This window comes from Globicephala melas, chromosome 10 (assembly GCF_963455315.2).
Source record: "Globicephala melas chromosome 10, mGloMel1.2, whole genome shotgun sequence".
NCBI lineage: Eukaryota > Metazoa > Chordata > Mammalia > Artiodactyla > Delphinidae > Globicephala > Globicephala melas.
Genome location: NC_083323.1, coordinates 28,616,295 through 28,632,971, shown reverse-complemented (window position 1 = coordinate 28,632,971; position 16,677 = coordinate 28,616,295).

Sequence of the window (16,677 nt, the reverse complement as noted above, 5' to 3'; positions counted from 1 at the left end):
CTCAAAATGTCAATGTCAAGTTGAGAAACTCCACTTCATATAATAGTCTTCATATCTCCAAAATATTGCATGCCATTTGGAATAAATTGGCAACACAAAATTTATATGAGGATATTGTGTTAGAGATACTCATGTTTCTTCTGCTGGTTTACTTGTCTCAAGTTTACTTGACTTTAAGCAATTTGAAATTAGAAATCTTGTTCTTGTTTTCATTACAGGCACCAGGGCAATCAGTTCATGCTTTTGGATGAGTGATGATGAACATGGAGCATCTTTTCTATGCAATGCTGTGTACCAGACTCTGTGGCGATTGCTACAAAATGCATGGACCCTGTTCTCAAGGTCCTTGCCATTGACAGCCATTGCTTTTTATATTTCTCCTTTCTTATTCTCCCCTAATATCAGCGGTATCTCTACTCATTTCTATCACATTTGCAGAGATGTCTGTGTTTGACTGTTGCTTTCAACACCATGGCTGTCTCACTTGGAAAGTCCAAGTTAGTGACCCATAGCCATGCCCATCACATTAAGAAGTACCTTACCTCAAATGTTTTCTGTCAAACAGTAACCTAGGCAAAGCAGGAAATAGCTCTAAATTATTAACTTTTTAACAACTCAGCTCAGATGGAAACAGAATTAATATTTATAGGACAATAAAGGAGATGGTTGTTATTTAACTATTCAAAATGGGAAATAGAAAGAAAACCTCAGGCTTTATAAAGATGCTGTGGCATAACCAGCACACTCAAAAAGCTAAGAGGAATGAATTAGGGAAATGAGCAGAGCATTTGATGAATTTCATATGAACTTCTAACCTTTTCAAGGGTTGCAAAATTGCTTTTATATCCCATGATCCAGTCTCCCAAGCAACTTCTATTTTTTCAGTTCTTCTCTGTTTCTCTTTTTCTCTCTTCTTCTCCCTCTCTTTCTCTTCCAATTTTTCTCCCTCCCTCACTTTTCAAACTGTCCCAGTCTTCATTTCTAAGGCCATCAATTCAGCCTTGCCTCCACCTAACCTAGTGCCTTATGCAAATTTTCTTAATCCAGGTCAGAGATCATAAAATATGAAGGCTCATCTCTCTTAATCTTCATATATCCTCTAACTTGCACAGAGACCAAGTTTAATTCTGCAGCATTGCCTCAGTGTTCTCCATTAAGGAAAAAAATGTATTAAGATCATGATCAACCACACCATAAGGAATCATATAAAAGGCAACACAGTGCATGGAGCTTATTGAATTGCAAACAGCTTTCGCTGAAATCAAGGCTGCCCCCTGATGCAAATCAGATGCTTACCTAATGTTACTTCCTTGGAGGGTAATGAGGGAGTGATGGGATTAAGACGCCCCTTTGTGGTGTGGCAAAGCTTTTCTGTCTTCTTGCTTAAAGCAGAACATTTTGACATATTAACTGGATAGGCAGAAAATGTATCTAAAGCTATTGAATGCACCTATTTTTCTTGATATAATTTATACCAAACCTCTTTCCAAGGGAGTTGAAGCAGCTGGAAACTATGATATTTCTGCCCTTTTTCCCCTCTTCTTGTCTGTCTCTCCATATCCCTCTCCACCCTTTCCATAATCCTTAGATATGCATGTTTGAAAAGAAAACTGGTCACAGCATGAATAAAAAAAAAGATCCATCTTGTTCCCACTAGATTTTGTAATTTAACATCATTTCATAATATCAATTGTACACACATGTGCTACAGCGCTTTTTTTTTTAAAGAATGGCACACCGAATCAGGACCATTGATCCAGCAGTCGTTTTGCATAAAACTAGATTCCAGCTTGACAGGTGCTATGCATCATCACACATCCTTAAGAAAAATTCTCTGCTGTGTTTACATGTGTCTTCCCAGCAGCTGATTTCTGAATTTGGGCTCTGATGCATGGCGTGTATTAGAGATTGGAATATACCTCCTATTGTGCAATCCAAATGAAGCCAACTGCATTTCCTACGAGATTATCCTGCCTTGTTTTCTTTTCTCATTTTACCATCTCTCCACTTTCTCTTCCCTATTTTCTTCTTTCCTTCTTTTCCGCCTCATCATTCCTTCCCTTCATATTTTCTTCTTTTGACCATATTTTTCCCTTTTCTACTAGTCTAGAAACTCCTTGAAAATAGCATTATATACATTTATACATTCAGGGTCTGGCCATGAAGGGCTATCAATAAATCTTTATGAAATAAACTGTTGATGCTATATTTCTAAGAGTTAAAAGCATATTTATCTAAGATGATGGCATAATGCTGATGCATGGAAATTTTATCTTTGTCATTGCTGTCACCATCACCACTTGTCATCATCTTTGACATCATCATCATCATTACCATATTGAGTGCCTACTCTCCACACAGAGTACCATAAGCACTATTTCATTTTATTCTATTGTGTCATTAGCATCTCATCTGTGAAATGGAGGTAATAATAGCACCTTCTCCATAGACTTCTTGTGAAGACTAAATGGAATGATATGCATAAAGTTCCTAATATATTACTTGAATAAGAAGTATTCTGTAAATGTTAGCTATAGATATAATGATTATTTTAATCCCCATCTTACATCTGAAGAAATAGGAACAGAGAGGTTAGATGGTTCACCAAAGGTCACTCAGCTGCTAAGTAACAGAAGCTGGAAACAAACTCCCAGTTATGGCTCCATAGACACGGCCATACCAATACTGCCTTTCAGTCTCCACGGTTCTTGACAAGAGTGGCAATAAAAAGTCAAAAGAATGACTGTGACAAGTTAGACAAAGAAATACTTTTCTTAAAAAAAATGGTGAAGATTGAACAAAATTCTAAATGAAAATAAATAATGTCAAAAGGTTTTACGCTGACCATGAAAGTCTTTAGCACAGTTTGGGAGCACAGTGCAATTATACTTATGTCAGAAATTTATCTATGAAGTTACTCTTTCTGCTAAAGCCACAATAATCCATTTGTATAATTTTTATATCTTGGTATCAAACAAAGTTTTGAATAGTTGATAAATATCATTTCTATGGCAATGTCTAAATAGTGAAATCTGCCCTAAATGATTAAATTTTATTTTGTCACATAGGCAAAATATCTAGATGACTATAAGTAAAACAACATATTTAAAGATTTAAGTGAATATTTACATGGGGAATGAGGGAATTAACACATTTTTAAAAATTGTAGTAAAATATTTGTTTAGAAGAAAAAGAATTCACAAAAGGTAAACAGAAATGAGTTTAAAAACTAACTGTTAAAAATTATTACATATAAACGAACATTTATCAATGATCATATTTTAGTGAATCTCATACCATTGCTTATACGTTGCATCTTATTTTCTGTACAGCAAAAAAAGAAAAAAATTCAGCCAATCAAGTAACATAATGTCTTATCACTTAGACTTTTTTTTTTTTGCGGTACGCGGGCCTCTCACTGTTGTGGCCCCTCCTGTTGCGGAGCACAGGCTCCGGATGCATAGGCTCAGCGGCCATGGCTCATGGGCCCAGCCGCTCCGCGGCATGTGGGATCTTCCCGGACCGGGGCACGAACCCGTGTCCCCTGCATCGGCAGGCGGACTCTCCACCACTGCGCCACCAGGGAAGCCCATCACTTAGACTTTTTAACTTCAAATACTAAAAGTGCTTTTTTAGACATTTAAACATTAATTTTGATATTTGTCTTCTATCTACATATAATAAATCAGGAAATGATATTCACTATGGTATTCCTAAAATGTCTTTCCATTCAGAGTCTGAGTCTTCTGAAGCGTTTTTTGAGTTATTGTCCCATTATTGTCCATGTTTCCCCACACGATATCATCTTCTATACAAAAGAATATTGGTGATGCAGCATTTCTTAACAGAGTCTATGTAGAAAATTAAAGCTATTGGTGTTTGGTTGCTAAGCCATATTGCAATTATGTAGGATTGCTCTGCTTCTGATTTCAATTTCAGAATGCTGCTACACACTTCTGTTTTATCCCTCCCACTGCTCCCACCACATTATATACTAAGTGTTTAAAAAATGTTCCACTAGTATGTTGTACCCAGGTTTGGGGTTTAGTTTTTTTGTTTGTTTTTTCAAAATCACTGACATTGATTCTGAAGGTTTTCCTAACAGTAGTTTTAATGCTTGACCATGCTCAGGCAATGATAATTACATCTTTACTCAGGCAATAATAAAAAAGATTGCCTGACCAAACATGATTGAAAAAGGAGATTAGGGCTTCCCTGGTGGCGCAGTGGTTGAGAGTCTGCCTGCCAATGCAGGGGACACGGGTTCGTGCCCCAGTCCGGGAAGATCTCACATGCCGTGGAGCGGCTAGGCCCGTGAGCCATGGCCACTGAGCCTGCGCGTCTGGAGCCTGTGCTCCGCAATGGGAGAGGCCACAACAGTGAGAGGCCTGCGTACCGCAAAGAAAAGAAAAAAAGGAGATTCGTTGTAAAACACAACTTAATTTCAATGTTAAAATAAGAATAAAAAAATGGCTTAGAGTCAATGAAGTGGACACTTTTTTTTAACATATTAAGTGAAAGCAGAACATTGGTTTAACTATTATTTGCCTGTATTTTATTCCTCCTAGAAAAGTTGAATCTTTTCTATATATTTATTAACTAGTCTATTTCACTGAATCATTGACCCTTGAAAATTAATCAACACCTTTCTAAGTAACACAAGGGACAAAGACATCTTAAGAGATATTTAAAAATCAAATGAAAATAAAACAAAAAATTATCAAAATTTGTGGGATGCAGCAAAAGCAGTGTTTAAGGGAAATTTAACACATAGAATTCACAGATTAGAAATGAAGAAAAATCTCAATGCAATAACCAAAGCGCTCACTCTAGTAAACTGGAAAGAGAAGAGTAAATTAAGCTTAAGACAAGTAGAAGAAAGCTAATATTAAAGACAAAGACTTATTCAAACAAACAAAAGCTTACAGAACTCATTGCCAGCATATCTATACTATGAAAAACGTTAAAGCATGCACTTCAGGCGGAATAAAATTAGAATACTATATGAAAATTTGAAATTACGTAAAAAATTAAGCCCAGAAATCATATAAATTAAATTAAGTGTAAGGGTTTTTTCTTATTTTATTAGATTAACAAGATAAGTATCTGTTTATGTAAAAAATAGTAACAAAATATCATGGGATGTTTAACATATATAGTAGCAAATGTAGCACAAAAATAGCAAAATGGTTGGAAGTGAGGAAATGGAAGTATCTGGACGTATACAGTCGTAAAATGAAGTGGAATAATATAATTTGCAGTCAGACAATATAATCTGAAGGTAGAATATATTGTAAACCACAGAAAAATAACAAAGTGGGAAAAGTAACAGAACAGGTGATACAAACAGAAAATAACAGCAAATTGGTAGATTTAAATTTATACATTTTAATAGTTACATTTAATATATATGGTCTAAACCCCTCAACCAAAAGGCAGAGAGTGTAAGATTGGATAAAAAATTAAGATCAAATGCCTCCCACAAAAAAAGCCCATTTAAATATAAAGATACTGGTAGGTTAAAAGTAAAAAAATGGAAAAATGTATGACAAGAAAATACTGATCAAAAGGAAGGGTGAGTGGCTATATAAATACACAAAATAGAATATAGAAAGAGAAAGACCTCCAGGCATAAGAAGGGATATATCTGGGAAACAATTCTCCATGTGTCTCTAACATATCCTCACATCTTGTGATTTCATTTATTATGGATAATCCTTTTAAGAATGTGTAGTGAAGAGCCTAGAAGGATATCGTATCTTCCTTCATATCTAGGGCATAGGGTATATTTGTTTGCTGTCTAGGATAATAATGTCCTCTAGGGAAAATGCTGGGCAGGCTTCCTAGCAGCTTTCTTCATAGGACTGCGGTTTACTAAGTTCAGGGTTTCTCAACTGGACATAAATCCACTGTGTGTACAGCATCTATCTGGGCTTACACTTTATTCTGCATTCACAAGAGTTAGGGGAAAGGAAGAGTTGATATAAACATGAAGTTCAGCTATTTTCTGTGCTGTGAGTAATAAAAGGCTTTCTCTCTGACCCAGGGGTATTGTGTCTTCTTCCAGAATCTATGAAACTATGGCACTGTGCTGGTAAAGGAATGAATTCGTCAAGAAGATATAACAATACAAAACATATATTCACATTACAGATTATCAAAATATATGAAACAGAAAATCACAGACCTAAAAGGAGGAGAAAAGCCAACCATTATAGTTGGAGACTACAAAATTTCTTTATCAATAATGAAAGCAACACCCAGCTCTACTCACCACCACTCCCTCCCATCAGGAAGCCTGCACAAGCCTCTTAGATAGCCTCATTCACCACAAAGCAGACAGCAGAAGCAAGAAGAACTACAGTCCTGCAGCCTGTAGAATGAAAATCACATTCACAGACAAAATGAAAAGGCAGAGGACTATGTACTAGATGAAGAAATAAGATAAAACCACAGAAAAAGAAGTAAATGAAGCAGAGATAGGCAACCTTCCAGAAAAAGAATTCAGAATAATGATGGGGAAGATGATCCAGGACCTTGGAAAAAGAATGGAGGCAAAGATTGAGACAATACAAGAAATGTTTAAGAAAGACCTAGAAGAATTAAAGAACAGAGATGAACAATACAATAACTGAAATGAAAAATACACTAGAAGGAATCAATAGCAGAATAACTGAGGCAGAAGAACAGATAAGTGACCTGGAAGACAGAATGGTGGAATTCACTACCATGGAACAGAATAAAGAAAAAAGAATGAAAAGAAGTGAAGACAGCCTAAGAGACCTCTGGGACAACATTAAACACACCAACATTCATATTACAGAGGTCCCAAAAAGACAAGAGAGAGAGAATGGACCTGAGAAAACATTTGAAGAGATTACAGTGGAAAATTTCCCTAACACAGGAAAGGGAATAGCCACCCAAGTCCAGGATGTGCAGAGAGTCCCAGACAGAATAAACCCAATGAGAAACATGCTGAGACACATAGTAATCAAACTGGCAAAAATTAAAGACAAAGAAAAATTATTAAAAGCAACAAGAGAAAAGTGACAAATACCATACAAGGGAACTCCCATAAGGGTAAGAGCTGATGTCTCATCAGAAACTCTACAAGCCAGAATGGAGTGGCATGATATAGTTAAAGTGATGAAAGGGAAGAACCTACAACCAAGATTACTCTACACAGCAAGGATCTCATTCAGATTCGATGGAGAAATCAAAAGTTTTACAGACAAGCAAAAGCTAAGAGAATTCAGCACCATAAAACTGGCTCTACAACAAATGCTAAAGGAGGTTCTCTAAGTGGGAAACACAAGAGAAGAAAAGGACCTACAAAAACAAACCCAAAAGAATTAAGAAAATGGTAATAGGAATATACATATCGATAACTACTTTAAATGTGAATGGATTAAATGCTCCAACCAAAAGACACAGGCTCACTGAATGGATGCAAAACAAGACCTGTATATATGCTGTCTACAAGAGACCCACTTCAGACCTAGGGTCACATACAGACTGAAAGTGAGGGGATGGAAAAAATATTCCATGCAAATGGAAATCTAAAAGCTGGAGTAACAATACTCATCTCAGATAAAATAGACTTTAAAATAAAGAATGTCACAAGAGACAAGGAAGAACACTACATAATGATCAAAGGATCAATCCAAGAAGAGGATATAAAAATTAAAAATATATATGCACCCAACAAAGGAGCATCTCAATGCATAAGGCAAATGCTAACAGCTGTAAAAGAGGAAATCGACAGTAACACAATAGTGGGGGACTTTAACACCTCACTTACACCAATGGACAGATCATCCAGACAGAAAATTAATAAGGAAAAACAAGCTTTAAATGACACAATAGACCAGATAGATTTAGTTGATATTTATAGGACATTCCATCCAAAACCAGCAGATTACACTTTCTTCTCAAATGCACATGGAACATTCTCCGGGATATACCACATCTTGGGTAACAAATCAAGCCTTGGTAAATTTAAGAAAATTGAAATCATATCATGCATCTTTTCCAACCACAATGCTATGAGATTAGAAATCAATTACAGGGAAAAAAGGTAAGAAACACAAACACATGGAGTCTAAACAATACGTTACTAAATGACCAAGAGATCACTGAAGAAATTAAAGAGGAAATCACAAAATACCTAGAGACAAATGACAACCAAACCACGACGATCCAAAATCTATGGGATGCAGCAAAAGCAGTTCTAAGAGGGAAGATTACGGCAATACAATCCTACCTCAAGAAAGAAGAAAAATCTCAAATAAACAATCTAACCTTACACCTAAAGGAACTAGAGAAAGAAAAACAAACAAAACCAAAGTCAGTAGAAGGAAAGAAATCATAAAGATCAGAGTAGAAATAAATGAAATAGAAATAAAGAAAACAATAGCAACAATCAATAAAACTAGAACTGGTTCTTTGAGAAGATAAACAAGATTGATAAACTTTTAGCCAGATTCATCAAGAAAAAGAGGGAGAGGACTCAAATCAGTAAAATTAAAAGTGAAAAAGGAGAAGTTACAGAGGACACCACAAAAATACAGAGCATCGTAAGAGACTCCTAGAAGCAAATCTATGACAATAAAATGGACAACCTGGAAGATATGGACAAATTCTTAGAAAGGTATAACCTTCCAAGACTGAACCAGGAAGAAATAGAAAATATGAGCAGACCAATCACAGGTAATGAAATTCAAACTGTGATAAAAAATCTTCCAACAAACAGAAGTCCAGGACCAGATGGCTTCAGAGGTGAATTCTATCAAACATTTAGAGAAGAGCTAACACCCACCCTTCTCAAACTCTTCCAAAAAATTGCAGAGGAGGGAACACTCCAAAACTCATTCTTTGAGGCCACCATCACCCTGATGCCAAAACCAGACAAAGAAACTACTAAAAAAAAGTAAATTACAGCACAATATCACTGTTGAATATAGATGCAAAAATCCTCAACAAAATACTAGCAAACAGAATCCAGCAACACATTAAAAAGATCATACACCATGATCAAGTGGGATTTATCCCAGGGATGCAAGGATTCTTCAAGATATGCAAATCAATCAATGTGATACACCATATTAACAAATTGAAGAATAAAAACCATACGATCATCTCAATGGATGCAGAAAAAGGTTTTGACCAAATTCAACACCCATTTATGATAAAAACTCTCCAGAGAGTGGGCATAGAGGGAACCTATCTCAACATAATAAAGGCCATATACGACAAACCCACAGAAAACGTCATTCTCAATGGTGAAAAACTGAAAGCATTTCCTCTAAGATCAGGAAAAAGAAAAGGATGTCTCCTCTCACTACTATCATTCAACACAGTTTTGGAAGTCCTAGTGACAGCAATCAGAGAAGAAAAAGAAATAAAAGGAATATAAATTGGAAAAGAAGAAGTAAAACTGTCACTGTTTGCAGATGACATGATACTATACATAAAGAATCCTAAAGATGCCACCAGAAGACTACTAGAGCTAATCAGTGAATTTGGTAAAGTTGCAGGATACAAAATTGATGCACAAAAATCTCTTGCATTCCTATACACTAACAACGAAAAATCAGAAAGTGAAATTAAGGAAACAATCCCATTCACCACTGCAACAAAAAGAATAAAATACCTAGGAATAAGTCTACTTAATGGGGTAAAAGACCTGTACTGAGAAAACTATAAGACACTGATGAAAGAAATCAAAGATGACACAAACAGATGGAGAGATATACCATGTTCTTCAATTGGAAGAATCAATATTGTGAAAATGACTATTCTACCCAAAGCAATCTACAGATTCAATGCAATCCTTATCAAATTACCAATGGTATATTTTACAGAACTAGAACAAAAAATTTAAAAATTTGTATGGAGACACAAAAGACCCCGAATAGCCAAAGCAGTCTTGAGGGAGAAAAAACAGAGCTGAAGGAATTAGACTCCCTGACTTCAGACTATACTACAAAGCTACAGTAATCAAGACAGTATGGTTCTGGCACAGAAACAGAAATATAGATCAATGGAACAGGATAGGAAGTCCAGGGATAAACCCACATACCTACGGTCAACTAATCTATGACAAAGGAGGAAAGGATATACAATGGAGAAAAGACAGTCTCTTCAATAAGTCGTTCTGGGAAAGCTGGACAGCTACATGGAAAAGAATGAAGTTAGAACACTCCCTAACACCAAACACAAAAATAAACTCAAAATGGATTAAAGACCTAAATGTAAGACTGGACACTATAAAACTCTTAGAAGAAAACACAGGAAGACACTCTTTGGCATAAAGCACAGAAAGATCTTTTTTGACCCACCTCCCAGAGTAATGGAAACAAAACAAAAATAAAATAAAAACAAAAATATACAAATGGGACCTAATGAAACTTAAAAGCTTTTGCACAACAAAGGACACTATAAACAAGATGAAAAGACAACCCTCAGAATGGGAGAAAATATTTGCAAACAAATCAACGGACAAAGGATTAATCTCCAAAATGTATAAACAGATAATGCAGCTTAATATTAAAAAAACAAACAACCCAATCCAAATATTGGCAGAAGACCTAAATAGACATTTCTCCAAAGAAGACATACAGATGCCAAGAGGCACATGAAAAGCTGCTCAACATCACTAATCATGAGAGAAATACAAATCAAAACTACAATGAGGTATCACCTGACACCAGTTAGAAGGGGAATCATCAGAAAATCTACAAACAACAAATGCTGGTGAGGGTGTGGAGAAAAGGGAATCCTCTTGTACTGCTGGTGGGAATGTAAATTGATACAGCCACTATAGAGAATAGTATGGAGGTTCCTTAAAAAACTAAAAATAGAAGTTACCATATGACCCAGCAATCCTACTACTGGGCATATTTCCAGAGAAAACCATAATTCAAAAAGACACTTGCACTCCAATGTTCATTGAAGCACTATTTACAACAACCAGGTCATGGAAGCAACCTAAATGTTCATTGACATACAAATGGATAAAGATGTGTTACATATATACAATGGAATATTACTCAGCCATAAAAAGAAACGAAATTGGGTCATTTGTAGAGATGTGGATGGAACTACAGACTGTCATACAGAGTGAAGTAAGTCAGAAAGAGAAAAACAAATATCATATATTAACACATATATGTGGAATCTAGCAAAATGGTACAGATGGACCGGTTTGCAAGGCAGAAATAGAGACACTGATGTAGAGAACAAATGTATGGACACCAAGGGGGCAAAGCGGTGGTGGTGGGGGGAGGTTGGGATGAATTGGGAGATTGGGATTGACATATGTACACTAATATGTATAAAAGAGATAACTAATAAGAACCTACTGTATAAAAAAAAATAAATAAAAAAAGTTTTTTACCAATAATAAAACAAGACAGAAAATAAGTAAGGATAGAGAGGATATAAAAGAATAACAGTATCAAACAATTTTATCTAATTGTCATTCATAGAACACTACACTGCAAAACAACAGAATATACATGCTTTTAATGTACACAGAGAATAGTCACCAAGAGAGACTATATTCTGGTTCATAAAACAAACATCTACATATTAAATGAATTAAATCAAACAAAGTAATTTATCCAGCTACAGTGGAATCAAAATAGATACTGATGTAGGAAAATTTGGAAAATCCCAAAATATTTAGATTTAAGCAATATAATTCTAAATAACCCATGATTCAAAGGGAGGAATGATAAAATATTTTTTCAATAAAAATGAAAATACAATATTTTGAATTTGGGGGACATAGCTGAAGCAGTACTTGGAGAAAATTATAACAAATAATTACAGTAAATGTTTCAAATCAATAAACTAAGCCATCACCTTAAAAACTATAAAAAGAAGAGAAAATTATAACCAATGCAATCAAAAGGAAGAAAATAATAAAGAGATTAATAAAAAAATTCAATGCGATCCCTATCAAAATACTGATAGCATTTTTCAGAACTAGAACAAAAAATTTTTAAATTCATATGGAAACACATAAGACCCTGAAGAGCCAAAGCAATCTTGAGAAAGAACAAGAGAGCTGGAAGAATCATGCTCCCTGACTTCAGACTATACTACAAAGTTACAGTAATCAAAACAGTATGGTACTGACACAGAAACAGATCAATGGAACAGGATAGAAAGGCAAGAAATAAACCCATGCACTTATGGTCAATTAATATATGACAAAGGAGACAAGAATACAATGAAGAAAAGACAGTCTCTTCAATAAGCGGTGCTGGGAAAATTGGACAACTACATGTAAGAGAATGAAATTAGAACATTCTCTAACACCATATACATAAATAAACTCAAAATGAATTAAAGACCTAAATGTAAGACCAGATACTATAAAACTCCTAGAGGAAAACATAGGCAGAACACTCTTTGACATAAATTGTAGCAATATTTTTTTGGATTCATCTCCCAAAGCAAAGGAAATAAAAACAAAAATAAACAAATGAGACCTAATTAAAGTTAAGAGCTTTTGCAAAGCAAGACACCATTGACAAAGTGAAAAGACAACCTACTTAATGGGAGAAAATATTTGCAGATGATATGAATATGATTAATATTCAACATATATAAATATCTCATACAACTCAACATCCAAAAAACAAACAACCTGATTAAAAAATGGGCAAAAGAACTGAATAGATATTTTTTGAAAGAGGAAGTGCAGATGGCCAACAGGCACATGAAAAGATGCTCAACGTCACTAATCATCAGGGAAATGCAAATCAAAAGCACAATGAGACATCACCTCACATCTGTCAGAATGGCTGTAATAAAAAAGAACACAAATAACAAATATTGGTGAGGATGTGGAAAAAAGGGAACCCTTGTACACTGTTGGTGGGAATGTAAATTGGTACAGCTACTGTGGGAAACAGTATGGAGGTTTCTCAAAAAACTAAAAATAGAACTAACCTTTGACCCAGCAATTCCACTCCTGGGTATATATCCGAAAAAAAAGAAAAACACTAACTCAAAATGATACATACATCCCAATGTTCATGGCAGCATTATTTACAATTTCCAAGACATGAAAGCCACCCAACTGTCCATCAACAGATGAATGGATAAACAAGATGTAGTACATACATATGTAATGGAACACACTACTCAGCCATAAAAAAAGAATGAAATTTTGCCATTTGCAGCAACATGGGTGGACATGGAGGGCATTATGCTGAGTGAAATGAGTCAGGCAAAGAAAGACAAATACTGTATGATATCACTTATATGTGTAATTCAAAAGATACAACAAACTTGTGAATATAACAAAAAAGAAGCAGATTCACAGATATGGAGAAACAAACTGGTGGTTACCAGTGGGGAGAGGAAGGTATAAACTATTCCGTATAAATAAGGTACAAGGAAGTGTTGTACAACATGAGGAATACAGCCAATATTTTATAATAACTAAAGTGAAGTATAACCTATAAAGTTTGTGAATCACTGTGTTGTCCACTTGTAACTTGTATAATATTGTACAGCATCTACATTTCAATTAAAAAAAGAAGTAAAAAATAAAATCAATGAATCTAAAAACTGGTTCTTTCAGAAGTTCAATCAAATTATTAAAGTTTTACCCATAGTGCTGAAGAAAAAAAAGTATGTAGGTGAAATTATAAATATCAAGAATAAAAGAGAGTACATAACTACAGATTTTAAAAGGATAATAATATTATGAACAGCATTATGCCAATACATTTTAAAACTTAGGTAAAATGGATACATTTCTGGAAATACACAAACTACTGAAGATCACTCATGAAGAAGGAGACAACCAAAACAGCCTGGTTTCTATTAAGTAATATTAATTTAGAGCTTAAAATCTTCCCCAAAAGTAAACTCCAGGCCCAGGTGACAGCATTGTAAGTTTTATGAAACTTTTAAAGAATTATACCAATTATACACAAACTCCTTTAGAAAACAGAAGATGAGAGAATACTTTCCAGCTCATTTTACAAGGCCTGCTGGTACGAAAACCAGAGAAAAACAAAAATAGACCAACACAAAAACAGTATTTAAAAAAAAAAACCTTAGCATTATCCAATATTTTCACCTGAAAATAGATGCAAAATTCTTTAAGAAATTACTAGCATATCAAATTTAGAAACAATAACAAAAAAGAATGATACAATAAGAATCAGTGACATCTATTTAAAATAAAAAAAAGTCAACATCTATTTAAAATTAAAAATCTCTCAGCCATCTAACAATAGAAAGGAACTTCCTTAACCTGATAAAGGACATCTACAGAATCCATAACTGACAGCATATTTAACTGTAAAATAATAGTACTTTCTCCATAATATAGTGAATAATAGGATGTCCAATCTCACCACTTCTAGGCAACATTGTATAGGAGGTCACAGCCAGTGTGATAAGACAAGTAAATTAAAAGGCATTACAGACTTGAAAGGAAAAAACAGGACTATAATTACCTTCAGAGAACCATAGTCATCTATGAATACAATCCCAAAGAATGTGCAAAATACCTCATAGAAACTGTTAATGAGTTTAGAAATGTCACGGGATACATGGTCAACTTATAAAAATCAATTATATTTTTATATAGTAATACTGAAAATTTGGATATTGATATAAAATTTTAAATCTTCATTATTTATAATAGCTTAAGAAAAGAAACATGAAACATCTAGAGCTAACTATTCTAACATGTGCAATAATTTATGCTGAGAATAAAAAAACACTGATGAAAGAACCTTAAAATGATTTAATAAATTGAGAAGTATATTATGTTCATGGATTGGAAAACTCAACATTGTTATCAATTCCTTCTAAATTGATATATAGATTCAAAAAAATACTAATCACAATCCAAGGAAGCTTAGTTTTAGAAATTGAGATGATTCTATAATTTATATGGAGAGGTAATAGCCTAGATACCCCAACAAATTTTGAAGCAGAAGAACAAATTTCGAAGACACCCAAAGTCTGATTTCAAGGCTTACTATAAATTCTCAGTAGTCAAGAGAATGTGATTTTAGTGATATTGACTGATGGAACAAAATAGAGAGTCCAAAAATAGACCCACATGTCTATGTCAATTTATTTTTGACAAATGTAGTGTCCCAAGGGAATTGTAGAAAGTGTACTCTTTTCAACAAATTGTGTGCTGAGGGGGAAAAAAACTTCATCTCTTCTCTTCACTCATGTCATATACAAAGAAAACAACATAAAATTGATCATAGACATAAATGTGAAATTTAGAAATATAAAATTCCTAGAAGAAAATATAGGAGAAAATCTTTGTGATCTTGGGGCAGGCGAATATTCTTATCTAGCACACAAAAGTGCAAACCACAAAACAAACATGGATAATTTATACTCCAAAATTAAAACTTTCTGCTCTCAAAGGAGCTCTTAAACCATAATATTCATAAGACACACAATCCAATATAAGTGGATGAAAGTTTTAAAGATAAACTTCATATACACACAAAGAAACTATAGATGTTAAACATATGAAAAGATGTTTGGTATCGTTAATCATTGGGAAAATTCTAATTTAAATCACAATGAGCTATCACTACATATCTACTAGATTGGCTAAAATTTCACACCTCCCCTACCACTAAAAAAAAAAAAAAAAAGAAAAGAAAATTACTGGTAAGGATGCAAAGGGAATGGAAAATTGTATAGCCCATTCAGCAAACAATTTGGCAATGAGGTACAGGGTTAAGTATATACTTACCATATGAACCAACTATCCCACTCCAAAGTATTTTTACAAGTGTTGAAAATATCTCCACACAAATACCTGTACCTGAATGTTCATAATCACCAAAAATGGCAAACAATTCAAATTCTATCAACTGGTGAATGGATGCACAAATTGTGGTTCATCCTCTTATAGAACACTACTAAACAAAAAAGGAACAAACTAATGATACATCAACAACGTGATGTTCTTAGGATTAAACTAAGTAAAAGAAGCCAGTCAAAAAAGGTCACATACCCTATATTTCCATTTATATGATATACTGGAAAAAGCAAAAGTATAGCAACAAAAATCAAATTAGTGGGTTGTAGGGGTGAAGATAGGTGGAACCTACCTCACTACATAGATTCACAAGATAACTTCTTAGGGTGATAGAAATATCTAGTATATAAATTGATTGTTGTGGTTACACACAGTATACATTTGTCAAAGTTAACAAATTGTACAACTACAAAAGGTAATTTTTGCTGTATATTAATTATATTTCAACTAATAATAATGAAAAAAATAAACAACAAAAAAAAAGAGGAAAATCAACATGATAATGCTATTGGGTTTACAGACTTCAGCTATGACTGCCAGAAACTTTGCGGGAAATAATTTGGCAATATGTGTCAAGAGTCTTAAATATGTGCCTACATTTCACCCACACAACCCCATTCTAGCATCCAAAGAATATAATCTCCCACTCTCACCACTCTTATTCAACATAGTTTTGGAAGTTTTAGCCACAGCAATCAGAGAAGAAAAGGAAATAAAAGGAATCCAAATCGGAAAAGAAGAAGTAAAGCTGTCACTGTTTGCAGATGACATGATACTATACATAGAGAATCCTAAAGATGCTACCAGAAAACTACTAGAGCTAATCAATGAATTTGGTAAAGTAGTAG